At 46.8% G+C, this 27087-nt stretch overlaps 1 protein-coding gene and 1 pseudogene across 11 annotated transcripts in view; one reads left to right on the top strand and one right to left on the bottom strand.

The window, feature by feature from the left end:
- LOC113916068 overlaps positions 1-3447 on the top strand; it is a 50959-nt pseudogene extending 47512 nt beyond the window's left edge.
- CAMTA1 (calmodulin binding transcription activator 1) overlaps positions 1-27087 on the bottom strand; it is an 869134-nt gene that overhangs the window by 368795 nt on the left and 473252 nt on the right. The window lies entirely within an intron of this gene.

Genomic DNA, 27087 nt, shown 5'->3' with positions numbered 1-27087 from the left:
TGTATGTCTCAACTCCTTTACACACAAAAAAAAGAACAACAGAACCAAGTTCTGCCTCCCCCACACGTGGACCCAGGCCAAACCCTACACTTCATACACAGAGAAGTGTCTTGAACTGACAATAGTGATAATGTGTCTACAGCTCCAAGCCCTGAACGTCCTCCTCTCAGACAGCTCAGAGTCCTAAGGTGTGTGGGTAGATCCAACATGAACCTCAGCCCCAGTGCTGCTCTGAAAGTCAACAGCTGACAATTGCTTTCCAGGAGAAGGAGCAATGAAATTGAACCTTTGAACATGCTCTCATTCACTTTTTGTGCTTGCTGACACCCATCACTAACCTGCAGGTCCAAAACCCCTTCAACATCCTCACCCCTGGCCTTTCTTTCTCTGAATCTAATCATATATCTTGTGGATGTCTCAGGGTTGTGTCTGCCCTTCACTCAGAGAGTTTCAGGATAATTAAAACTTGGGGATTCTCTCTGAGAGTTGGAAGGAGGGCAGGTTCCCTGGGGGTCAGAGGCTGTTACTATTAGATCTTAGATGTACAGCAAAGTACTTTAGGCTTTCTGTGGGTGTGCCTGAAGCTCAGCCCCATAAATATAGAATTGGGAGCAGGGGAGTTATATTCCCAAGGCAGAAATCTATAACTGTCTGTCAGAAACGTGAAAGATTCATCAATGGCACATGAAATCGGGTACCTAAATTGTGAAACCTCAGTCACAACTCCATTTGTTATATGATGATGTAAAAGCACAGTTCTCTTCCTTGGCTCCCCCTTTCTCCCCAGTCACAGCCTATTCATGCATTCATTTGATAATTATTGGGAGCCAACCAGGAAAAGACACTGGGGTTCCATAATTAAAAGCAGAGACAATGACCTATCTGGAGATTGTGGTTGAAGACCATGGACAGCACCACAGACACACTTCTGCTGGGCACACACCAGCCCCGCAGGACTCCATCTCTGCCTGGCACTGGGAGCTATGGTTTTTGACCCAGGCAGGGTTGTGTCCACACAGTCCCAGGGACAGCCGTTCTCTCCAGAACTGGCACACAAGGAGCTGCTGCTGGGAAAACCTTCTGTTAAAGGACTCTGCCTTCTAGTAGTGGCACGGCTGCCATACTTGTGGAGAGGAACAGATTCAGGGGCTCCCAACTAGAGAATGGCACCAAAGGATACAAGCAGCTGGAAGGCAGACTTTGGGTCTCTGTGACAACTTGCCAGGAACTGAGCTGTTCAGCCCTGGAATGGATCCTCTCGAGGGAACGAGTTTCCACTCATTGCAAATAATCATCTCTTGGGAAAATTGGGGTGGGCTGCCCGGCTTGCCCTGAGTGGGAGTTCAGATTCCTGACACAAAAATGCCTTCAGAACATGCAATTTTTTAATTGAGTGGCCCTTTAGTGCCTCTGACAGCTCTTTCTGCCCTCACATGACTCTCTGCCCTGCTTCCTAGCTGCCCACCCAAGGATGACAAATGGCTACAGCTAAGTAGCTCACCCTCCCAGCCTGTCTCCCTAGTTTTTCACATATATTGTCTTCCCACACACTTCTTCCCTACTATGTATCAAGTTAAATTTAGACAGGCAATTTTAAGGACATTTAAGATTCTTGAGGGCAATCTGATAGTATGTATCAAATTTTGATACATATTTTGATAATACATATCAAAATAAGCCTATCCAAACTCTGGTTGTAATGTGGGGGAGCAAATATGGTATCACCCTTTTTTCTTCCAGGAAATCATGCCCAAACACTAGAGAGAACAAGAGAAATACAAACTCTAGGTTTGATAGCCAGAAAAATCTCTCTATTCTCACAACAGTGTCTGAAGAGGAGCTGCCCAAAGCAGTAAGGTCTAACCAGGGTATGGGAAGATGCTCAAAGAGGATGTCTATAACTGCAGATCAGACAAAGCCTGCAGAGCTCATCACAGCAAAGAGCATATGCCTTAAGGCACAAAATGTACTAGCTTGTGTTTGGAACAATGGAAACAGGATTCACAGACAGGTAGCAAAGAACTGCCAGGACCCACAGGCTGGTCCAGAAAACTAGATGTGGGAGATTAAGAACTAGGAAAATCTCAACTTTCATGGAAAAGTACATAGATGTTGGAGTTACCTGGCCAAGACTTAAAATCAGTTATTATAAAAATATTCCAAAAAGTAGGGGTGGGGCACCTGGGTGGCTCAGTAAGTTAAGTGTCTGACTCTTGGTTTTGGCTTGGATCATGGGATTGAGCCCCACATCAGGCTCCATGCTCAGTGTGGAGTCTGCTTGGGATTCTCTCTCTCCCTTTCCTTCTGTCCCTCCCCCCACTTGTGTTTTCTCCCTCCCCCCTAAAATAAATAAATAAAATCTTTTCTAATAAAAAGGGTAAAACACTCTTTAAAATATGTAAACATAAAAAGTCTCAGAAAATAAATAGAAAATATAAAGAAGAGCCAAGACATAACACCCTAAATGTGTATTCACCTAACAAAAAAGCCTTATAATATATGAAGCAAAACTCCAAAAGAACTGAAAGGGAAAATAGACAAATCCACAGCTCCAGTTGGAGGCTTCAATACTTTTCTCTCAGTAAAAAATAGAATAGGTAGACAGAAAATCAGCAAGGATATTAATGAAAACTGAGTAACACCATCAAGCAAGTGAATTGAATTGATATTGACAGAACATTCTACCTACCAACAGCAGAATTCATTCTTTTTAAGTGTTCATGGACTGTTCACCAAGAAAGACCATATCTTCGGTCAAAGAACAAATCTTAAAATGTAAAAGAATTGAAATAATATGAAATATGTTCCCTGATGACAATGGACTTAAACTAGAAATCAATAACAGAAAGATAATGAGAACATCTGCAAATACTTGGGAATTAAAAGGAAAACTCTTTTAAATAACCCACAAGTGAATGAGAAAGTCTCAAGAGGAATTAGAAAATATATTCAACTAAATAAACAAAAACAAGATTTGTAGGGTGCAGCTAAAGCAGTACTTAAAAAGAAATTCATAGCTAGAGCCCTCAGAGCGCGGTTGTGGCTGCTCGTCCCGGGACTGCCGCACCGTGGCGGAGGAGGAGCTGGAGGCTCTGAGGAAACAGAGGCTGGCCGAACTGCAGGCGAAACATGGGGATCCTGGCGATGCAGCACAACAGGAAGCAAAACACAGGGAAGCAGAAATGAGAAACAGTATCTTAGCCCAAGTCCTTCATCAGTCAGCCCGGGCCCGTTTAAGTAACTTAGCACTTGTAAAGCCCGAAAAAACTAAAGCAGTAGAGAATTACCTCATACAGATGGCAAGATATGGACAACTAAGTGGGAAGGTATCAGAACAAGGTTTAATAGAAATCCTTGAAAAAGTAAGCCAACAAACAGAAAAGAAAAACCACAGTTAAATTCAACAGAATAAAAGTCATGGACTCTGATGAAGAGGACAATTATTGAAATTTAAGATGTTTAGAGACTGGAACTTAATGGAACAGTTCTAGGACAGATAATACTGGGTAGAGGTGAAGATCTCATTATTTACTTTGTTTATTGTCTATATGCCTTTTAAAAAATAAACTTGTTATGCAAAATAAAAAAAAGAAATTCATAGCATTAAGTGCTTATAGTAGGAAAAAAATAAGAAAGGTCTCAAATCAGTAATATAAACCTCTACTTTTAGAAACTAGCAAAATCAGAGCAAATTAAGCCCACAGTAGGCCACAAGAAGGAAATAATAAATATAAGCATGAATTGCAAATAAAATTGAAAGCAGAAAAACAATAGAGAAAATAAATGAAAGCAAAAGCTGGTTCACTGAAAGATAAATAAAAGCAAGATCAATGATTAACAAAAAAGAGAGAGAGAGAGAGAGAGAGAGAAAGAAGATAAAAATTACCTGTATCAGGAATGAGAGAAGAGATATCACTACAGACCCCACAGGCATGAAAAAAAAGTAATGAAGGAAACAATTAACAACTCTATATACATAAATTCAATAACTTAGATGAAATGACCCAATTTCTTGAAAACTACAAACTACCAAAATTCACTCAAAAGAAATAGGTAACCCGAATAGTTCTATAACCACTAAATAAATCGAACTGGTCATTTAAAACCTTCTGAAAAGGAATTCTATAGGCCCAGATGGTTTCACTGGCAAATTCTCCCAAGCATTAAAAACAAAACAAAACAAAAAACTAATTCTACACAATCTCGTTCAGAAAACAGAAGAGGAGAGCGCAATCACCTGGATTCATTTTATGAGACCAGCATTACTTTGATACCAAAACTAGACAAAGATATTTCAACAAAAGAAAACCACAGATCAGTATTCCTCTGGAAATGGATGCAAAAATCCTCAACAGAATATCAGGAAATGAAATTCATCAATATATAAATAGAGTAATATACCCTGACCCATTGGATTTTATTCTGGGAATGTAAAAAGCTGGTTCAATATTCATGAATCAGTGTAATCCACCATAACAGTTTAAAGAAGAAAAACCATATGATTATGTCAGTTGATGCAGAAAGAACATTTGACAAAATTCTACATCCATTCACAAAAACAGTTTCTGCAAAATAGGACTAGAAGGGAACTTCCTCTCCAAATGAAGGGCATTTATAAAAAAACAAACAAACAACCCCACAACTAACATTATCCTTAATGTTGAAAGACTGAAAGCTTTCCTTCTAAGACTGGGATCAGGCCAAGGACTCTCACAACTCTCAAAACTCTTATTCACCATTATAGGAAAGTCCTAGCCAGTGCAATAAAGCAAGAAAAATAAATAAAAGTCATATAAATTGGGAGGAAGTAAAACTGTCACTATTTTCAGACAAGATGATTGTCTACACAGAAAATCCTAAGAAATCTATCCCCAAAATTAACACTCTTAGACATCAAGTGAGCTTAGCAAGATTACAGGTAAAAGGTCAACACAAACAATCAGTTGTATTCCTATACACTAGCAATGAACATTTAGAAACAAACAAAATGTTTAAATACCATTTATAGGGGTGCCTGGGTGGCTCAGTCGGTTAAGCATCTGCCTTTGGCTCAGGTCATGATCCCAGGGTCTTGGGGTTGAGTCCTGCATTGGGCTCCTTGCTCAGCAGGGAGTTTGCTTCTCCGTCTCCCTCTGCCCTTCCCCCACTGCTCATGCTCTCTCTCTCCTCTCAAATAAATAAATAAAATCTTCAAAAGTAACATTTGTTTAAAAAAAAATAAAAACTATTTACAATAGATCCAAAAACTTTAAATACTTAGGTATAAATCTAACAAAAGTTTACAGGATCTGTATACTAAAAACTACAAAACACTGGTGAAAGAAAGCAAAGCAGACCTAAATAAATGGAAATATCTATCATGGTCATGGATTAGAAGACTCAGCATAGTAGAAGCTTCAGTTGTCCCCAAAGCAATGTATAGACTTAATGCAATATCAATCAAAATCTAGCAGGAATTTTTTGTAGCTATAGACAAGCTGATTAATATCAAAATTCATATAAAAAGGCAAAGGAACTAGGATAGCCAAAATGATTTTGAAAAAGACAATCAAGTTGGAAAATTTTCATTACACAATTAAAAGACTTGTTACAAACCTACTGTAACCAAGACACTGTAGTATTGGTGAAATAATAGACATATAGCACAATGGATAGGATAGAAAGTCCAGAAATAGACCCTCATTGATTTGACAAAAGTGCAAAGGCAATTCAATAAAGAAAGGATCTTTTTTTTTCAACAAGTGGAATAATTGGTCATCCATATGCACAAGAAGAAAAAGAATCTTGACCTAAACCTTTTTACAAAAATAGATCATATATCTAAATGCAATATATAAAATCATACAAGTTTTAGAATGAAACAGAGGGAAAATAATCATGACCTGGGACTAAGCAAAGATTTCCTTAACATAACACCAAAAGCAAGATCCTTTTTAAAAAGTGCTAAATTCGGGGCACTTGGGTGGCTCAGTAGGTTAAGTGTCCGACTCTTGATTTCAGCATGGGTCATGAGCTCAGGGTCATGGGATTGAGCCCCACATGGGGCTCTGCACTGAGTGTGGAGCCTTCTTGGGATTCTTTCTCTCCCTTTCTTTCTGCCCCTCCCCTCGCTTGTACACACACTCTCTCTCTCAAAAAATTTAAAAAATGAATAAAAATAAAAACCAATAAGTTGGACTTCATGGAAATTTAAGAACTTTCATTCTGTGAAAGGCATTCTTAAGATAATGAAAAGTCAAGCTATGGATTGGGAAAAATATTGGCAAATCAAATTTATGACTCACAGTAAAAAAAAAATTTAATGGACAGAAAACCTTAGACACTTTGCTTAAAGAGGATATAGGGATGGAAACCAAGCACATGAAATATTGTTCAACATAACTGGCCATTAAAGAAATGCAAATTAAGACCACAGTGAAATATTGGTCTCTATGGATCAGAATAGTTAATTTAAAAAAAAATTCAAAACAATAAAAATGGATTTTCAGGGGCGCCTGGGTGGCTCAGTCGGTTGAGCATCCAACTCTTGATTTCGGCTCAGGCCATGAACTCGGGGTCTTGGGATCAAGCCCTACATCATGCTCCATACTAAACATGGAACCCGCTTAAGATTCTCTCTCTCTCTCTCTCTCTCTCTCTCTCTCGATCTGTCCCTGCCCCCCAGCTCATACACTCTCTAAAAAAAAAATGGTTTTTCAGTTTCTTATAAGATTAATCAAATATTTACCATATGATACAACAATTGCATTCCTGAGTATTTACCCTTGAGAAATAAAAACTTATGTTCAGCTCAAAACCTATACACAAATGTTTGTAGCAGCTCTATTCACAATCACCAAAAACGAGATTATTCAACGAAGGGGTAGGCAATGGTAGTATGTCCACACAATGGAATACTACTGAGCATAACAACTTGGATGAATCAAAGGCATTCAGATGAAGGAAAGAAGCCAGTCTCAAAGATCCCACCCTGTGTGATTCCATTTATAAGACATGGTGGAAAGCACAAACACCATGGAGATGAAGAATAGATCAGTGGTTGCCAGTTTTGGGGTGGGGTAAGAACGTGACTACAATAAAAACACCAGCCATGATTTGCTTTTAGGTCTGGACACTCATTCTGAAGTTCATTAGAAAAATAAACAAGCAAGAGTAGCCAAGAACATTCTGGAAAAGAGAAGTGACAAAGGTGGACTTGTTCCATGTGTATGGAAATGTATTCTGTAACTATGATAACGAAAAGAGTGCAGCAGTAGAGCATGAGCAGACAAATCACTGAAACAGTATAGAATGGCCAAAAATATGTCCAACTATAATTGGGAATTTAGTATATGATAGAGGAAGTGCATGCCCATCAATCGATAAAAAGGCTATTAATTCAATAAATAGTTTGCGGACACTTGAATAGCTATTTGGGGGGAAAATACTGTATACTGTACCCCTTCTACTTTAATAAATCCCAAGTCAATCAAAGATATAAATTAAGAACAGAATGAAACCATTCAAGTACTAGGATAAGGTGGGTTTTTGTGTAACTTTGGAGTAAGAAAAGGCTTCTTTCACTATGCCACACATCTTGGAAGCCACAGAAGAAATGACTGATAAATTGGACAACTTAAAACTTTTTTTGAACAGATAGAAAAAAAATTTTAATCAAAAAACTTAGAAATTATTTATGATACATCTTAAGGAAGAAGGGCCAATTTCTGTAATATATAAAGAGCTTCTCTGAACCAATAAGAAAAAGACCGATAATCTAATACATAATTTTACAAATATGTGAATACACAATTCATAGAAAAGAATGCTCAACTTCTTTTTCTAAAAAAATTTTATTTATTTACTTGACAGAGAGAGACACAGTGAGAGAAGGAACACAAGCAGGGGGAGTGGGAGAGGGAGAAGCAGGCTCCCTGCCAAGCAGGGATCCCGATGTGGGGCTCGATCCCAGGACCCTGGGATCATGACCTGAGCAGAAGGCAGATGCTTAACGACTGAGCCACCCAGGTGCCCCAAAGAATGCTCAGCTTCTTAACAATACAATAAATGCAAAGTCCAGCTACAAGATAACCACCCACACATGTCAAAACCACATGGAACAGTATGACAACACGATGTTTTGGTAAAAGGATGTGAGGGAACAGACAATGTGATTTAATTCAACATTTATCCATCAACAGAGTGTTGACTACATTAATTTTGGTACATTCATCTGTTGAAGACCAGATCCCAACTCAAGGCCTTGTACTTGCTGTCATAACAGGAAACTTCTCCCCTGGATTTCCCAGGGCTGCCTGACCCTTCAGCCCTTTGCCCTCGTGCCGCTTCCTGGGAGTCTTCCCTGACCTCCAGGCTTGTAATTGGACCTGCTTCCCATGCCTTTTCTCTGACTTATTTTTCTTAATGATGCCCACCCCCATATATTTTTTCATTATTTACTGTCCATCTCTCCTGTCTAGAATGTGTGTCAACAAGACCCCTACGTCTTTGGCACTTAGAACAATGCTGGGCACCTAGTAGCTGCTCAATTAATACTTCTTACTAAGAATGAGGCAGCTCTGTATGTATGAATAGAAACCAATCTACAAGTTATAGTCTTAAATTTAAAAAGCAAGGTGCAATCCCTGTGTGAAGTATGCTACAATTTGCACAAAGGGCAAGAAAAAAGTGTCACCTCTGGAAGGATCAATGAGAAAACAGTGACATGGGGACCTCTGGGGGGGTGGGGCAGGCAGGATGGGAGGGAGACTTATTTTTTACTGCATATCTTTTTCTGTCTTTTGAATTCTCTATCATGTATTATTCCTTCAAAGTTCACATAATGTAGAGTTTAAAAATGCATAATTTTTAAAATATGAAAGCCCTTTAATCACAATGCCACTTCTAGAAACTTATCTTGAGAAAATAATCAGACAAGTATACAAAAAAATGTTCAAGGATATTCCTAGAAGTACGGAGAGAAAAAAAATCTAGAAACAACCTATTTAACAATAGAGGAGGTCCCTACAAAGGACTACCATGCCGGCGATAGAAGGTATTTACTTGTATTGATTTGTTTTACTTGAACCGATTTAAAATAAAGTTCACAGTATAGTGCTGGTAAAAAATGATACTTTTGTGTGTGTGCAAAAATCTGTGTGTGTACACTGGATTGAGGGAAGACTTTTACTCTCTGCACATTTTTATACTGTTTGCATTTTTACAATAGGTTGCTTTTGGTATCAAAACAAAGACAGTAAATATACTCCATGTTGGAGAACATACAATATCTCTTCATTCAAACCTTGCAATGCTGAAGGCCATGCATGCTCTTTAACAAGAAAGAAAGTGCTCTTGCCGTGATCTCGGCCACTAATTCCAGGCATGAGACAGCAAGAAATCAAGTAATAGCAAAGGTGGGTATAATATTTCCTGCATGCTTAATTTGCACCAGACACCACTCTAAATAAATGCTTTTAGACGCAGGAACCTGTATAATGTCCCCAACAGCGTTAAGAGGGAAACAGGGATATGCCCCACTCACAGATGAGGAAGCTGAGCCACAACCTCTTTCAAAGTCATCCTAGCTTCCCAGAGCACCTGGGCACCCCTCTCTCTGGGCCTCATCATCCTGGACTGTCATCACCTGGTAATTTGTCTGCCCCCCCCAATAGACGATGCATGTTTTCAAAGACTGATTCAAGTGCCGATCTCCAGCCTGGCACAGTTCTGAAACACAGCGGATGCTACTAAACCTATGTTTACTGAATCCACATCAGTGTCAAACAAAGGAAAAGGCACCACGCAGGGGAGCCCAGCACCTGAGAGGTGCCCCCCCCCACAAGGGCTCCCCTGGAGAAGAAGGACCCTCAGGAGGGCCTCCCAGGGGGAGAAGCCCACTGTGGGCTCAACGCAGGAAACAGGTGAGGTTGCCCCACCCCTCCCAATGTACATGTGGAATTACTGGTCTTATAACTGCAAACGTTGGAGGTGCGGATTTCATTGCTCTCAGCATCGCATATTTATAATTTAGCGGTGTGTAAAAATTTATAAAGGCACAACTAGTGGTTGGTTAATGACAGTTCCTGTGGCAGCCCATATTTAGTGTATTTTTCATGTCACAGAAGTCTGGCCTGGAACAGAATGGCACACACATGAAGCAGGTGATGAAAGAGGAGAAATGGACTAGGGGTTTGGTGCCTAAACGTTCCTAGACTCGCAATGGCTGGCCCCTCTGCTATTGCAGAGAGGGGAGCTGCTCCAAAAAGGAGACGTGTGGGCATCTCTCAATGAGCCAGACACATGGAAGCGCACTGCCAGCCAGGCTTCAAAGAGAAAAGCTTTCTGCCGGAGAATAATTAAGGCAAGAGACCCCCAAGAGAAAGCAGTCGATGCTCTTGCTGTATTGACAAATGCATAATTTTATCTTGGAAAAAGAAATCCCCTGCCTTTCCAAAAGTGAGTCCTAAAATAGCTGCCTTTCAAGGACCAGCGTCCTAATCAAGTTTTTATTCATCAGCGGCTGCAGATGAGCCAGAGCGGGTCCTGGAAGTTTACCCCCGAAGCCATGGCTCTGGTCTCACAACTCATCAATTCCAGGCGCTGGATGACACGGGCCCGGCCCAGGGGCCGGAATGCCCGCGGCGGGTGATGGAGCGCTAGAACAGCCCGGCTCCCGGTGGGGCCAGGAAGGCGGAGGCCTCAGTGCTGCGGGAGATGGACAGAGCTGGCTGGGTGCCCTGGTGCTGGCTGCCCTTGCAAAAGGGGATGGGAGAGAACAGCGGCTTTGCAGTGGGCATCCCAGGAGCACACTTTGTCCCTGCCCCGCTCTCCAAAGATGATAAAAGAGCTTTGGCTTTTCCCATGCTAGCCACACTGTGGGCAAGAGGCGTGTGGACTTGCACGACGATGTCATGAAATCTACCCACAGACGAAGCACCACCAGGCTCCACTCAGGTCACGCAAGAGTCAGACAGAGCCCAAAGTGCTGCCTGTATAGGCTTAGAAGGATTCTCCCCAGGCCCCATCTGGTGAACCCCCTACGGTTGCCAACAGGGGCTGAGAAGCCATAAGACCCCTTTGTACTCCCCAAATGCAAAGTCAAGGAATTTGATAAACAGTGTCATCTATTCTCACTTAGTGCAACAATTAAAGCAGATCCATATTTTCAAACCATCACCCTGAACAAGTCAAACCACACTACAAATCAAAAAAGAATAATTAAAACCTACACTTCTCGCAATACCACAGAGTAAAGCAATTACACAATGCTTCTAATGAGCAATTTATGTAATTTAAAAAGTCAGACCCATAATATGCAAAGAACGCTTCCAGTGAATTATTGCTGGGTGACTTGGTGCACTTTGATCTTTGTGACTGGTCCCTGCCCGCTGTGACTTCTCTGTCACCCTCTCCTCGTATTTCTGGGCTCCTGGATAATAGCCATGGAAGATTTTCTGCATAAGCTCAGGCTGAGACTCATATTTAGAAAGTGCATTTAATACCGACTTGCATAAAGCATGGTGGGTAATTGCTGCTAGCGCCCAATGCATACACTGTATCTCATCTATGATATGCAATTTAGAAGCTATATTCTAGTAAGAGAACTTTATAACTTGCTGTCATGATAAATAAAAGTTTATGGCATAATGGAATTAATATTTACTTTGAGTGCAACACAGACTATTCAAATAAAGTTCCTCTGGAATCACTTTAAACCAGGAGAGTCTGAAAATGTCACTGACCGACAATCGGGATTTGAATTCGCTTCCCCTTATTGCCCACCAGTGACTTACAATCTTTCAATTTTCTGGTTCAATCAATTTCTAGACAATTTTCTAAACAATTACTGTAGTTAAAAGCACCAGTTTTGTTAGGTGGGACATATTAAATGTGGAAGGTGTCTGGATGGCCGGCAGCCTGAGCAGGGCTGGGGCAGGAGGGGAAGAGGGGAGGGGAGGGGTGGGGCGATTCTGCACCAGGGCCTGAGGGGGATGTACGGAGGGCTGAGGGCAGCCTTGGAAGAAAGAAAATCACGTTTTCTGAGTGAGCCCCTCTAATGCAGCTGTTCTCAGAAGGGCATTTGTGACTCATTGGACATTCAATCTGCTGTTGCTTTAATGTGAAGGAAATTTTTTTTTTAAAGAACGTTATCTCAAATCTGAATTACACAGTGGCGGCTGGATTCTAAAATAAATATACAGCAAGCAATTCTCTTATTTTATTCTAAATTAAAATTTACTTACGGTGCAGGGAGCAGTTATTTCAAATCTTAAGTGAATCAGAACAATGGGCAGGTTTACCATGAAGCTAACAGCATTTAAGCTTCAGGAGCCCTTGAGCTGCCTGGATCACTTCTCAGATGCAGGCCTAATCTTGTGTTCGTTATTTTGTGTTGTTTATTCCTATACAGGGCCCCCCATCATATCGGCTTCAGCCCATAAAGCTGGGAGCTGCCCCGATCAGAAATAAACTTGCATTTCAAAGCAAAACAAAACAAACCCATAAGAGGAGCTGGAAATCCTGCCCCAGGGTGAGGTGGGGACATTTCAAGGTCCTTGGCACAGGGCTTTCTATGTATGTGGGGCTGGGAGTGCTGCTGTCTGGGGTGACCAGAGAGGAGACCGGAATGCAGGACTTTATCTGAAGGCTTCAGGAGACTGAGACACAATGGCCAGATTCTGACTCAGGGCAGCTGCTGGCTCAGGGAGAGGTGGGACGCTCTCCGAATCGGAGTCATGCAGCAGCAGGAGGCAAATTGCCCAGACTATAAACAAGTGGGAGAATTGCAGAGAAAGTGTGGATTAGTGGGGTGGGCCGGACCCCCCCCCCCCCCCGCCCCGCCGCTCTTCCCCCGCCCCAGCCCTACTGAGTCACACACAGGATGCCCACGAGGAGAGAGACTGCTGACGGCGCTGTTGCGGGAACCAAACTGAAGCTCTGGCCCAGAAGCCAAGATGATTTTTAATAATATTTCTAGATGTACAAAGTACCTTTAACATAAAGAAATCAAGTCACTGCTTCCTATGCCATGTTACTATGAAGAGCAGTTTTACTCTCAGTCTTCCTAATGACCAGTCCACGAACACAGAACGTGCTAGGCAGGGAGGCCGGGTCTCTGTACCTCCTGCTCACATTCTGAATCAGGATTTTCAAATATTCTGGAGAGGAGGAACCAGGCCCAGAAAGGGGGGAAGGTACATGCTTAAGGTCACACAGCAAGTCAGTGGAGGGGCGAGGTGCACACTCAGGACATCTGACTATTACATTAGCCCCATTCATTAAAGCCAGTGACCTCCTTGCATCCAGGAATCCTGAGCCTGGTTGGCACTGCAGGAGAGGGCAAGGGAGGCCACACTGCTAACTGCTTAGGAGCGCTCAGACCTGAATATTTTGGTGACCACTGTCTCAGCGCATGAGACTAGACTCCCCATCTCTCTGAAATGGCCCCTGAATGCATTTCTGAGGCCCTGGATTGAGGATTTGGGGGCTCCAGAACCTAGCACGGTACCTGGCATATCTTTGGTGCTTAATAAAATTTGCTGCATAAGTAATTTAGTAAGTATCTGTTATGGAATGTATTGATAAATACAAAAATAGCCCCCCAGATAGAAGTGACAGACTTTGGTAACCAGGGCCATTAAGACATACACCTCTAGAATTTCCTCTGTAGCCTGTGACAGGAGTTCTGAGTTCTGAGCCTGTGGACGGGGGAATGTACCTATGTGAACAGACTCCCAGGAGAGAGGTCCAAATGTATCAGGTCAGAGAGAGTTAAGAGCCCCATTTCAATTCATTGTCAGAGAAAACACAATCACTGTCCCTTCGAGCAGAAAATACATTCCTGGGGACCCCAGAGGCCTGGGAAGAACCCATCAGTGGCTATTCGAGAGCAGAAAAGAATCTTTGGTGCAAGGAAGAGGGGAGCTGCCCCTGGCACCTGGATGCCCTGAGGGGACCATGCATCTCTGCCCTCTGCCATGTTTCCCCTCATCCTTGCCCTGCACCTGTCCCCCAGGAAGCCCACCCCAATACTCAGTCCTAGGGCTCTCTGTCCGAGGATGCCCCACTGAGCCTTCTCTGGGAACACTTCCCTGGGAGTTCCCTACAGACGCCAGCCTACGAGCACAACAGCAGTCTTTACTATGGTCTTTGTTGATTTCAGGTTACAAATTGTCTCACTTGATTTTATTTCAACCAAAAGGGCTCCTCTGTATCACATAAAACTGTCACCAATAAGGGTGATAGTCTGGTGCTGGAAATAGGAAAAAACTGTCAACCACAAATCAGAGTGACTCGGCTTCTGGCCGCAGAGAAGGGACCGGCACAGGACCTGCCCCCTTGCTGGGAACAGCCACACGACTAGCCACAAGTGTCTGAGGCTATTCTGTCTGGGTGCTGCACCACACACAGGTAGTTCAGGACTGTGATCCCATAAGAAAGAAAACCCACAAGATGAGCCCCACGTCTGCCCGGCTTTCTGGACCATGACGCAGGGAGGTGGGGTCCAAGTGGGGCACAGCCTCCCTGGCTGGAGAAGGCAAAAAAAAAAAAAAAAAAAAAAAAATCAGAGAACAGCTAGAACTTGCAGGTCTGGATTCTGGAGGGAAGGGACATGTGCAGAAGGCAGGACCCAGACATCAGCTTGCAGGCTCCCTGGGAGTTTGAGGTTGAGGGCAGAGCTCCCCATAGGCAGGGCCAGACTCCACTGCCGCTACGGCCCTGAAGGCTACACAGACACGCCAGAGGGCGTGCAGGGCTGAGGGACCCTTGAGATCTGGCCCAGCTAGATGGGAGAAGCCTGACTGAATACCTGGTACATTTGTTTAAGACTCTAGAAAGTCCCGCTCTTAAGAGTAAGAACCATGCCCTTAAGTAAGAGCCAGAAACCTCAAAGGGCAAAACCAAAACAGACGAGCCCTTGTTAGATTAAAACCAAGTCTGACCAGAACCAAGGGGAGCTACCAGAAATTTAACTGCCTGCCAGAACAAAACCGAACACCATTTGCTGGTGTGTGAAAATACCATAATCCAGACACATCTTCCCTAATATCTACATATACCATGCTCATGGATCAAAACTGGTCTACAGATCTAACGATCGTAATGAAAAGGAGCTTTATTTTTTTACAGGGAGGAGAAACGGTCTTGGGCAAATTGGGATCTTCCTGACTACCCAGCCCTGCAGCTTTCCCCTCTCATCCCCCCAGTCACGCTCATGAGGCATCTGCCACAGCTCCCCCTCCCTCTTCGAGTTCCTCCCCACCTGCCTTCTAGGTCACCACACTTTGCTGGCTCTCGGGCTGCCTCATGGGCCCCTTTGTTGGCTCTCCCTTTCCTGCCAGCCTGCTAAACATTGCAGGTGCCACGGGGCCTCCACCTCAGCCAACTCCTCTCTTCTCCTCTCTCTCTGGGCAGTCGTCCAGGGCCAGTGCGTATAAAGTCTGCACCTCTGGCCTGACTGTTCCCCGGAGCTCTGAGCTCCGGCACGCGGTGGCCTCCTGCACCCCCACACCGGCGTCACACTTAAGACGGCCAAAATGTCACTCTCGGGGTCCTCCCCACACCCACTCCTTCCTGTTCTCTGAGCCGGGCGATGGCACCACCCTGCCCCCAGCTCCTCGGGCCCCATCTTTGGAATCATCCGTAATGTAGTCCTTCCCCCTTATCCCCACACCCAAGTCGTTAGAAGTCCTACCAACACGCGTCTCAAGTCAGCTCACGTCTTACTGCCTCTGCTGCAGCAAAAGTAACTGAGCCGCCATCTTCTCTTGTTGGAAGACAAAAAGGCAGCGCGACGGCGGGAGAACGGCAGCTGGAGCCAAACCCTGGCCCTGTCACTCACTAGCTGCCTAACCTTGGGCTCACTTCCCATCTGCAAAGTTGGGTTCCTACTAGCACGCACTTCACTCAGGAGACTGGCCCCAGAGACTGTGAGTCGAGGGCCAGCAGGCTCGCTCTCTTCTCTCTGATGAAGCGGGCCGCTGTGCTGCGAGGGAGCCCTGGAGAGGCCCATATGGCAAGGCTCCTGCCCACAGCCACACGAGGGAGCTTGGGGGAGGGTCTTAGTCCAGTCGGACTTTGAGACGGCCACAGCCCTGGCCGTCACTGCGACGCGTCGTGTGACACACTCTGAGCCGGAGGGCCCAGCCAAATGGTGCCCGCATTCCCAGCCCACATGAACAGCTAGATAATAAATGTGTGTTGCTGTCAGGTGTCCTGTTCGGGGGTAATTCGTTGCACAGAGATAGATAACTAATCCACCCTGCCTTCTTTGTGGCACTAATCACCTCCTGGATTGTATCTGTCCCTTGTCAGTCTCCCCTGCTGCCAGGTAAGCTACAAGAGAGCATGGATATGATCTGTCTTATTCATTTCTGAGTCCCCAGGAACTAGAGCTGGTCCATGGCAAGCACTCAATAAATATTTGTTGAATAGATGAATAAATATCACCTAGTGGGCCTTCTCCCCTGTGGCCGTGTGATGCTGAAATGATGAGCACCTGGAAGTAATTTGGAATGGACTTCTTAATCTACACTCCCAGAGTCATGGTATCATCAACCACTCAATCAGCCTGCGAGTATCCCCCGGGTCCCTACCACGTGCCCAGCACTCTGCTAGGAGCCTGCGTGCAGACTGAAGAGAAACACAGCATAGCCTCCCCTCGACGAATTACAATCCGGCCGAAGGGAAAAGGTCAGCTAGTGAAGACGAGTCGGGTGGTCTAGTTCTCGGTCCGGGGGCGCTGACGGAAGGCTCACAGACGCAGGTGCAGTGGGAGAGATGGGGCTGGACTGGGTCCCGAGGACACTGAGCACATGTGTGTGTGTGGGCAGTGCTCCAAGCAGGGAGCGTGTGCTGCCCCAAGCCGGAGAGGTAGGTGCCACCACAATCCCCGTCCAGACAACCAGAGCAGAAAGGAGATAAACAGCTGCTCACAACAGGTAAATGGTGGTGCCAGTACTTGAACACCTGACATCTGACTGCGAGCCCGTGCCCCTGACCTCCACGAGACGATGGGCCAGGCAGCAAGGGGGAGGCGGGGCAGTCCACACCAGAATGACCTTGGAGACCAGGGCCTGCATGGAGGGAAGTTGTGGGGCAGACCTGCGATCAAGGGCCGTGGCCTCACAGCCCTGTAGGGGAAGGACTCCAGCAGGACTCGCTGCCTGGTGCCTGTGCCTTGGGCAGGCCTGGTCCTCACCGGCAGGCTCAGAGGCCCCATGTGATTGCAGTCTGAGACTGACCATCTTCCCTTTAGCCAAGTTCGTCAGGCACAGGGATAAGATGAAAATACCCATTTATTAATGTCTGACAGGAAATCACTATGCCAGGAACCAGAAAGTTGTGTGATTTAGAGCATTCTCTCTGGGAAGCCGAAGGAGACTAGGTGGGTGGTTTCCAGGTTTAAGGCTTTGGGCAGATGTGGCCAAGGCAGCCCTTTCTCCATGGAGCTGGCCTCACCAGGGACCAGCTGGCTGCTGGCCAAGACACCCTGTCCCCCAAACACTGCTTCTGAGACTCCCCCTTGTCCCGGGGACATCGGGTACAGGCCAGTCCTGGGAACCCGAGAGCCACCGTCCTTTTAAGGGGATGGCACATCTCTGCAGCTGCATAGTCACTGCTGAGAGCTGATGAGTTTCCCCCGTTGCCTGCTCTTGGAAACTCAGTGTAGCCCGCAGTGCTGACCCTGTACAAGTGGGGAACAGTATAAACCCTAGAGTGGTCAGACCTGGCTGAACTGAACAGCGCCATCCACGAAGCCTCAACGGAGCCTCCTACCACCTGGAGCTGGCCTGCGCCTGGGCACTGCAGGCATTCACACTTCTAGGGGAACTGGTTCTGGGGTGACCTTGGTCGGGCGCCTCCTCCCACGGGCACCCAGGATGACCCGATACCCTCTGCCCAGAAAGGAGGGAAGGCTGGATTACTCTGGACTTGGGGCCCCACTGCGTCTCCCCTGGGAAAATGCCTGCCCACAGTATCTTCGCATGCCTTAACGGGGGAAGGCCAGCAACTGCTGGCAGGAGGCAGAAAAAGAATTATGAAAGCCAATGCTCATGACTGAAAAGCTTCCTCCAGCAGGCTCCAAGAGGCCCCCCGGGGTGCTTCTGAGTTTTTGGAGGAAAGTCAAGGGCACGGCCGAGCTCGGGACCCTGGGAAGCCATCGGGTGGCAGCACTATTACAAGAAGCTATCCTCACTCCCAAGGGGCCCCGCACGCCTTGAGGTACCAAGCTGGGGGTAATTCATGTCTAGACTCCCCCATGGACTGTCCTAAGTGCGATTCAGTCCATTTCCGCCACCCTGCTTCAATCACACTGAAATAGAAGCATCTTCATTGTAGCAGATGAAAACAGACGGCCGCATGACAAACGGAGTGATGATAAATACATTTCCCGGTGGACGGCCAGAAAGCAAATGACCAACAAACCAAAGCAGGAAGATGCACACATGGATCACAGAATAATCTGGGCCTTCACCCCACCACATTCTGTATGCTCGATAAATCGGCTCATCATGACTCTTCTGTCTTGGCTGACAAACGACCCAAAGGGCTCTGCTCACACCAAGTGCCAGAGCAACGCCAGCCCCGGAAAGGCCTCCAGGTGCAGGAGAGCATGACTCTCTGCGGCCGGTGGCCTGCCAGTGCACGCCAGCCCTGGCCCTGCAGGCCTCCGAGGCAGCTTCTGGACACGGGGTCTCTCTCATTGCCGGGACAAGCCGTGCTTGACTCTCTCCCTCCTTTACCAGCCCCCACCGCTTCTCTAGCCCAGGCCCTTCCCTATCTGCTGGGAAGCAGTAAATGGGTGGGAGACAGCAGAAAACCTACATGGAAATCATCGGGGCTTCACGAGTCCCAGCAACCCAGTAGGGAGCTGGGCCACATGCCGAGTGCTTGTTGCTGCTTAGTGTGGTTCTTGCTCCAGCTGCCAGAAGAATGAGGAGAGGACTGGCTTTCCAAGAGATCCTTCCTGATGTCTGTCTGCTGGGGGACGAGAGGTGGGGCAGGGGTGGGCAGCATTCCGCAGGAGCTCCAATGCCTATTTGCTAAAGATGAAAGCAAGGCTGCAGAAAATGCTTGGCTTTGAATTAGGAGTTCCTCTCGAAGGGAGCAGGGAACATGAAGGGCGATGACATCAACTCGCTTGGGCAAAGTGACTGAGTTTCCTCAGACGTGTCCATGGGTGCAGTCTAGCACACAGATGTACGCCAGGGCACCAGAACCCCTAACAGGAGGGGGAGAGACGGCAGCCCCTGCGAGTTTTAAAGGGCCGGGAAGAGGTTTCTTCAGAAGGAATTCAACCAGGGAACATTTCAGAGATGTAAGCCAGAGCTGAGTTTGAGCTTCTCTCTCCTGAGTACTGAGGGGGGCTCGGCAGACAGGAGCCGTACCAGTTTGTATCACGCTTCAGAAGATAATTAAGTCCTCAGGATGAATGGTGAGGTGGGGTAGCAGAAGCTGGGGGGGCGGGGGGAGGCGGGGGCGTTAATGCGGCCCCCCCCCCCCAGCCTCTCCAGAGTGTTCAAGCAATTCCCACAAAGATCCGCAAGACACACACACACACATCCGCTGGAGCTGGAATAAAAGGTGGCTTCCAGAAAACACAGAATATTGGCTCTGCTGCTAAATAAGTTCTTTCAGAGAACTTTTTTTTTTTTCCTTTTCCAATTGCCAGTATATAAGTGTAGTTCGGAATTGATCCCCAGAGAAGGCTCTGTCCAATAAGCCTCCCTCCAGCTCACATCCCGGGAAGCCTCAGAGCAGGCCACCGCTTCAGCAATTCAATCTCCATATATTTTATTTTTAAAATATTTCATTTCTGGCCACCAGTCCTTAGATCTCCAATTTGATTTGGTTTCTATAAATGGATTTTTCAGAGTGTAGGTGGAAAGTATATTTAATTTCAAATTTCTGCAAACTAAAATATTCACTATAAACGTCAGAGTGTGTTTGCGCCATACGTCCTCCCCACGATGCACGCGCCAGCTCTGAGATGGGCATGCGTGCCCTTGGCCGGCGTTCTCAGCTGTTTCCATCCGCAGAGCCCAGTCCAAACAGCGGGGGTGGCTGGCGGCTGGTTCTCTTCCCTGCACAACTTTCTGCTTCCAGACAGTTGTTGGAGAGAAGGATGCACCTCGAGAGTCCCAACTGAGAAGCCAAATTTGGGTGACAACCAGAAATGTCTGACAGTGAATGCCGTCAGTGGAATGGAGCCAGGCCGGCTGCCCTGTCCACACTGGCCACCCAGTCCTGGGCTAAGTTCGCAGCTCTCCTACTTCTGAGAGCACAGAAGAGGGACGCATAAAGCCCAGCGTGGGCTGGAGCTGTTTGGGCAGCTGAAGCAGCCCCGGTGAGCATCCCTCCAGCAGCTGCTAACTCATTGCTCAGAAATACCAGCAGACCGTTCACTAGGTATGATGGGGAGGGTGACAGTCAGCCCACTGGGAACAGGCGTTTCACATGTACCTCCTCTCAACAACTCCCAGGAGGTCTGCATTATTCAGTCTTATTTTGGATGACAAAACGGAGGTTCAGAGAGGCCCACTATCGTGACATGACGACTGCGTGGCAGAGAGAGGTCATGCTGGCGCCGGAGCCTAGGTTCTCCAGACCAGCATGGTGCGCTCCGGTCAGGCACGGCTGTACTGAATCCCAGCTCCGGCTGGAGGGGTAGTCCCGCCACGGCGCAGGCGCCCCTGCACTTCTCTGCCTGCTCTTGTCTCCACCTCCCCCAGGACACTGCATCTGCTCCTGGAGTGGAGGCCCATGTGGGGCTTTCAGCAGGTGCAACCTGAGCAAACCAGACCCCGCATCCCCCACCCCATTCCCCCCGGCACATGACTCAGCAGCTTCCATGGCTCCTAAGTTTCTGGCAGACTCAGAAGAATGTGAAAATGAGCTGGGGAGGCTGCATCCTGCACCGCCCCGCCCCCCCCCCAGAGCCAGCAGCTGATTCCCATCCTGCTACTGGGAGCTGAGTGACCCTGGGAGCATCACTTCACTCATGGGTCAGCGTCCTCATCTCCTACATCAGGGGAGATTCCAGAATAGTAAAGTCAAAAGGAACCTCAAAGAATATGTTGGTTAAAAACATGACATAATGGTTGGGGGTTTTCCAGGGACTGGGAGTGTCATTCCACTGCTCTCCTCCATCAGAGAGGGCCAGGCAAAAGATGTGGCGCTCATTCTCCTCATGATACTGACGGGGGTGATAGTGACAGTGACAAGAGAATAGTGGATGAGAAGGGCTTCTATTGACACAAGGCAAGAAAAGCTGAAGACCGTCACTTTTCACATGGAGAAAATATGTAAGATCTATTTCCACGCGAGCTGGAAGATTAAGGCGGCACATCCACTTGGAAATGCAGAATGGCTTGGACGTGCCCCGGGGGCATGGTACTCTCCCCCAGACATCACGCCCCCCCCCCAGGGATTGGAAGGCAGGTGACGTGCACCCCACCTATGGCTCTGCTCCCCAGTCCCAAACTGAAGCAGATGCACTGCTTCTACTCAGGCTGCAGGCAACCAGTAAAAGGAGAAACCATGTTTTTTTAATCACCTAAATCCGGAGAGACTGCAGATAACGCAGGAGAAAGCCTCTGTCCGAGCCAAGGGAAAGCACTTTTGAAGGTGGAAACTTTGAGTTCTCTCCCCCCTCCATCCCCTCACCTCCACCAGGCCACGTCCATGACTCTCCCTTTTATGACGACTTGGATGAAGATGCCGCACATTTCATGGTAATTATACATTTCCTGCTACTTTTAAATGCGCCTTTATGTTCCCCCCTGTATTACTTTCTCGGGACTGCTGTACAAATTACTACAACTGTGTGTTTTAAGCCACAGAAATGTATCCCCCCACAGTTCCAGAGGCCAGAAGTCCAAAATGCAGGTGTAGGCAGGGTCTTGCTCCCTCGGAGGGCTCTGGGGGAGGATGCTTCTTTGCCTCTTACACTTCCAGTGCTCCCACAAATCTTGACATTCCTCAGCCCATGGCTGTATCTCCCAGTCTCCGGCTCTGTCCCACATGGCCTCCTCTGAGTGTCTGTGCCCAAGCTTCCCTCTTAGAAGGACAACAGTCACTGGTTTGGGGTCACCTTATTCTAGTATGACCTCACCTTGACTTGGTTAATCATATCTGTACAGTCATATTTCCAAATAAGATCACATTCTGGGGTTCTGAGTAGACATTACTTTTGGGGACACTCTTGATAACTACAAAGGCCGGGGGTATAGGGTGAAGCACCATCTTTTATAAATAAGGAAACTGGACCCATGTTGCTCTTTTTCACCTGTCTCAGAGGAAAGAATGTTCCTTCCTCTCCGAGGTCAGCATTTCGCCTGTGATCTCAACCTCCTGCCTGCCTTTGTCTTCTGGGACTGGGTTTCAAATCAACCCTCTCCCTCAACTCTTCACTCTTGCCCTTCCTACTCCTTTTCCCTCACACAGATACACATGGAAGACTGCCAAGCTCAGCCCACCTGTGGCCACACTGTCCACTTCACAAGAGCAGCCTGTACTAACTCACCGCCTTCACCTGTTCCCACTCTTCCCCAAGCCTTGGTTTTCTGGCTTCTGCCCATCATTTGTTGCACTTTCCAAGGGCGCCAGTGATGCCTTGGTTCTCTTCCAGTGTTCTCCCCCTTCATGCTTGTGCTGCATGCAACACAATGAGCAGCTCCTCCTTCTCAACCCCTGCTTCACCCTTGGCCTTCCTTCTGGGTCTTCATCCACATTATCCTTTTCCTGCCTCTTCCTTTCCACACCCATGACTCCAGACTCCCTATTGACTTAATGACCCATCTCAGAGTCACTCTATTCCATGCTGGCTAAGTATCTGTTAGGCTAAGGACGATGCAGAGATGCATATCTGACATCGATTCTGAAACTTAAAATCTAGTAGAGAAGACAAGTTGAATGACTGCAGTGCAAAGTAAAATAGAGGTAAGGTGCTCTGGGGGTTTAGGGCAAAAAGCAACCCCTTTCTGAATCCTCCTACACTGTTGGTGGGAAAGCAAGCTGGTGCAACCCCTCTGGAAAACAGTATGGAGGTTCCTCAAACAGTTGAAATTAGAGCTACCATTCGAACCAGCAATTGCACTACTGGGTATTTACCCCAAAGATACAAATGTAGGGACCCGAAGGGGTACGTGCACCCCAATGTTTATAGCAGCAATGTCCACAATAGCCAAACTGTGGAAAGAGCCAAGATGTCCATCGACAGATGAATGGCTAAAGAAGAGGTGGTGTATATACACAATGGAATATTATGCAGCCATCAAAAGGAATGAGATCTTGCCATTTGCAACGACGTGGATGGAACTGGAGGGTGTTATGCTGAGTGAAATAAGTCAATCAGAGAAAGACATGTATCATATGACCTCACTGATATGAGGAATTCTTAATCTCAGGAACAAACTGAGGGTTGCTGGAGTGGTCGGGGGTGGGAGGGATGGGGTGGTTGGGTGATGGACATTGGGGAAGATATGTGCTATGGTGAGCGCTGTGAATTGTGCAAGACTGTTGAATCACAGATCTGTACTTCTGAAACAAATAACGCAACATATTTTAAGAAAAAAGAAAAAGAAGAAGATAGCAGGAGAGGAAGAATGAAGGGGAGTAAGTCAGAGGGGGAGATGAACCATGAGAGATGATCGACTCTGAAAAACAAACTGAGGTTTCTGGAGGGGAGGAGGGTGGGGGGATGGGTTAGCCTGGTGATGGGTATTGAGGAGGGCACATTCTGCATGGAGCACTGGGTGTTATGAACAAACAATGAATCATGGAACAGTACACCAAAACAAATTATGTAATATATGGTGATTAACATAACAATAAAAAATTTAAAAAAAAAAAAAGCAACCCCTTTCTGTCAGGAAAGCACTCTAGATGCCAAGCTCTTTGAACTGTGTTGAGCGTTCCTATAAGAGTGTAGATTTTAGAGTGCCACATTCCTCTTCCTGAATCCTGGCTCCACCACTTACCAGGGTAAGTCAGGTATTCTCTCTATTTTAGGTTCCTCAAAAATAAATAGGGATAATAATGGCACTAAGTCTTTGGGGTTCTCTGGAAAATTACGTGAGATAATATACACATTGTAGAGACTGGCCAGTGCTCATCGATGTCATTTCTTCCTCTCGGGCAAAGAGAGACTACATTTCCCAGCCTCCCTTGCACTTAAATTGACCATATGACAGAGTTCCAATAAAATGAGGGTAAAAGTGATAAACACCATTTCCGGGCCTGGCTCCTAAAACACCTTCTCTCTCTTCTCTGTCCTCAGGGATGTGAAGTAAAGACTCTAAGATGGTAGAGCCCTACAATGAAAGGACCTTGGACCCGTGAGTCACTGCCTGGAGGACAGCCACTCAGGAGAGCTATCTGACCCTACCAGGGTTCTGATGACAGAAGTGAACCCATATCATATTAAGCCATGGTATTGCAGGTTTATTTGTTACCAGGGCCTGGCCTAACCTCTCCTGACCAGTACACCATACAAAAATATTAGCTATGATGATGATGAAGGAGAAGACAGATGACTTTTATCAGAATAGCTCAGTTCAGTCCCAAGAGCAGTCTGTACATACAGGTTAGCAATCTCATGAGACCAGACGTCCTCAGAGCTCTCTGCCCTCAGATAACAACAGTGCCTGTTTGCACCATCACGAGGAGGTAACACCCAATTTGAGTCCTGAAACACATGAATAGCGATGATCATGTTCAGCCTTACAATATATGCACCCTGCAGGGACACAGGAAGGCCCCTGGCAGGATGTTGGGCCTACTTTTTCCCACTGGTGGCTCACCATGTTCATGTTTAAGCTGCTCCTGATGGCTAAAAGCCCCTCCCTCCACCCCCAAGTCTGTTCTCCTTGCCAAGTGTTTCATGATAAAAATAACTTCGCTTTTCCTCATTCTCTGACTGCCCCAAAAAGCTCAGGCAGGCTGATCTCAGCTATAAAGAATCAGATTGAGTTAATTTCTACTGATTGGGTTAAGTCTCATGGTGATAATCACAATTTTTGATGCTTATAGTAATAGGGGTGGGAGTAGTTAAAATGAAAGGCACTGAGCAAAACTCTATACATACCATCTGGAGTCCTTAGAGCCCCTCTGTGTTCATTTTCAGAGGGGGAAACTGAGGCCAGAAAGGTTCATTCATGCGCCTGAGATCTCACTGCTTATAAAGGTGAAACAGGGGTTTTCATTCAGGCGTGTTCTCCTTGCACTCAACCTCCATAGCCCCCTACATCTCTCACTTGCTGACTATCACACAGGAGTACTCGGTGTCATTTAAGACCCTTCATAATAGGAGCCTAACATACTTTGAGATTTGAGAGCCAGTGTTCCAGCCTGGTGGTTCCAAAAATCTTCACCCCATGTAGAAAAACATTGGCTACCAGAACCCTGACTGACATGGTGATCACTTCCATTATCCGTCAGTGCTTCTCAGGGTGATGGCGGTGTTACCACTCTGAATGGATGTGATTCCAGCCAAAGAGAAGAGATCGGACACAATGGCCATAGACACACCTTCTCATGAAAGATCTCTGGGTTTCTGAAGTGCTACAAACAGCGGAAACCCCTGAGACTATCGTCAGGGATCACCCCGAGATCCCAGATCTAAAGTTTTAAAGCCCTGCCTGATACCGGGATCTACCTGATCCACTCCTCCTCACCCTTCAGGACTCCAATCAGTGCTGATCTCCCTGTGAGGTCTTCCCTGCCCCCGTCCCACACTCCCCCACCCACTTGGCACTCAGGCAGTGGGCACCCTGAGGGCAGAGACCATGTGGCATCGGTCCTCAGAGCCTGGCGCTGTGCCTGGTATGCAGGAGGCTCGCTCAGCACAGTGGTGGGAGCATTGGAAAGAGCCACTTTTGAGAACACATGCTGGAAGAGCAGGTCTCCTTCCTGGCCTTTCCGCTGTGAGAACAGGACACATGTGCCCTGTGAATCCGTAAATGATTTAGAAACGTCCATGGCCACCTGCATCATGAGTCTCCTGCTGCTCCCAGCTTGGCATCGTAGGGACCTCCTCCATTAGGGCGGCTTGGAAGAAGTGAGACATAATTACGGTCGCTGCCAGGTGCTGTCGTCACCAAGTTTCAAATGGGGCTGGCTGATCCTTCCAGGGACCCTACCTTCACCTGAAAAGGAGGACATGTGAATCTCTGGTTTTAAAAGAGGTGGAGCAGATCTGGGAGGTGGTCCCCTGAGCACTGGTTTCCCTTCATGTGACGTTTAGGTTAGGGAGTCCTGTGGCACTGACATCTTTAAAATAGCTCAGCTGGGGGCGCCTGGGTGGCTCAGCTGGTGAAGCATCTGCCTTCGGCTCAGGTCGTGATCAGGGTCCTGGGATCGAGCCCTGCGTCGGGCTCCCTGCTCAGCGAGGGGTCTGCTTCTCCCTCTGCCTCTGCCATTCCCCACACTTGTGCTCTCCCTATCTCTCTCTCTCTCTCAAATAAATAAATAAAATCCTTAAAAAAAAAGAAAAGAAAATAGCTCAGCTGTCCACAAGCTGTAGTATATGTGGTCTGTATTTCAGAAAGAAAAAAGAAGACTTTGGTGTCTGATTTAGAAGAGCTGCCGTTAGAGAGGCAAGGCACGGGTGCCTCCCATCTAATGGCTTTCAGAGAACCATGGATGATCCTTGAGTCAGAAGTCACTAACACCAGAGGCCAGAACTCCCACAGGCAGGGACAGCCTGCACATCACAGAGCTTCCCAGGTGTGTATCAGAACAATACACCACGGAAGGCAGTATGAATCACGGACCTGGCTGGAAAGTTGCTCCAACACTTTTGCCTCTGGGAGGTAATTACCTGACAAGGTTCTGTCTGTCTTCTCTCAAATTAAAAGAAAACAAAGAACCGGAAATCAGCTCTTGCTGATCCTCATGATCCATTCTCCCACCGGCAGCAGTGTCTGTGGGGGCAGGGATGACGTGGAAGTGAGCGGTCTGAAAAACTCATCTGCTAGGTCCACGCATGGCTCTCTCTGGGGCCACCCAGAGAGAAGGAGCCTCGGGATGGTGAGTCACCACCAGGGGCCCCTGGAACACTCTGGGAGCGATGTGCAGGGGCAACGGGATCCCAAGAAGGTG

The sequence above is a fragment of the Zalophus californianus genome, chromosome 4 (genome assembly GCF_009762305.2).
Source record: "Zalophus californianus isolate mZalCal1 chromosome 4, mZalCal1.pri.v2, whole genome shotgun sequence".
Lineage (NCBI taxonomy): Eukaryota > Metazoa > Chordata > Mammalia > Carnivora > Otariidae > Zalophus > Zalophus californianus.
This window is presented reverse-complemented; position numbering and strand designations above follow the sequence as displayed.